The 909-nt window shown below is 59.7% G+C and overlaps 1 protein-coding gene across 1 annotated transcript in view; it reads right to left on the bottom strand.

The window, feature by feature from the left end:
• Positions 1-909, bottom strand: part of LOC104512836 (laminin subunit gamma-3-like) — a gene marked incomplete at its 5' end in the record, with an annotated part of 11546 nt that overhangs the window by 9794 nt on the left and 843 nt on the right.

Raw genomic sequence — 909 nt, 5'->3', positions numbered from 1 at the left:
CCGCCCAGCCCTCCAGCCCTGCGTGACAGCACACAGCGGGGTGCAGCTTTTGGGGGCTCTGTCCCTCCTCCCAAGACTCTCCCTGGTCTTGTAAGGGGCCAGCACTTTGCAACAACCTGCTCTGCTCGGGCTCTGCGCTTTCACATGCTGCAGAGCACCCCTAGCCATCCCCCCCAATCTGTTTATTTTCTTAGATTTGGAGGAAATTATTATCTTTAAACTTTTGCCCCCCTGCCTGTGCTGCAGTTGCAACATCACTGTGGGCTGGAGAGCGCAGGAAGCCCAGGGAGAGCCGGGGTGAAACTGCATTAAGTTGGTTTCCTTCGGAAATCAGATGAAATCAGCCCCCACTCCCCAGGGTTAGTTATTTCTTCCAGCCTTGGGTACCCACAGGATGAACACTTGGAAATCCTTCCCTGGCTCTGGAGCGGGCTGCACTCGATTATAAAATCACCCTGAATTTGGACCCTTTCACCCAGCACAGGGAACTTCCGGCTGATCCAGCTCGGCCGCAGACTAGGGAGCGCTTTGGGGAGCGGGGCTGGAGGATGAGGGTGGCTGAGCCCTGCTCTCCCGGACGCACTAAGCTGCTCACAACGCAGCCCAAGCCTGTCCCTAAAGGAGCAGCCCCAAACCGGCTGCTTCTGCATGAAGAGCGGAAAAAAGGCTCTGGTTAAAGCCTGGCCCCGTTTCAAGGCCCCAGAACGTGGTTTAAAGGCAATCAGGATAAACCCGGTCCTGGCACGTCAGCTTCCGTTTGCGCGCTGGCCTGTGCACCTCGCCAGGGCGGGGGCGAGGCAGAGAGCCTGGGTGACCGGACCCTCTGGGGTCCTGGTGAGTGGGTGACTGAGCTGGGGGCCACCGTGCCCGCAGCCCGGGCTGCACGCGGCGAGCTGTGGGGCCGATGGC

Source organism: Eurypyga helias, unplaced genomic scaffold (assembly GCF_000690775.1).
Source record: "Eurypyga helias isolate BGI_N326 unplaced genomic scaffold, ASM69077v1 scaffold40097, whole genome shotgun sequence".
In the NCBI taxonomy this organism is placed as follows: domain Eukaryota; kingdom Metazoa; phylum Chordata; class Aves; order Eurypygiformes; family Eurypygidae; genus Eurypyga; species Eurypyga helias.
The sequence above is the reverse complement of the archived record's forward strand: the minus strand, read 5'-3'. Positions and strand labels throughout refer to the sequence as shown.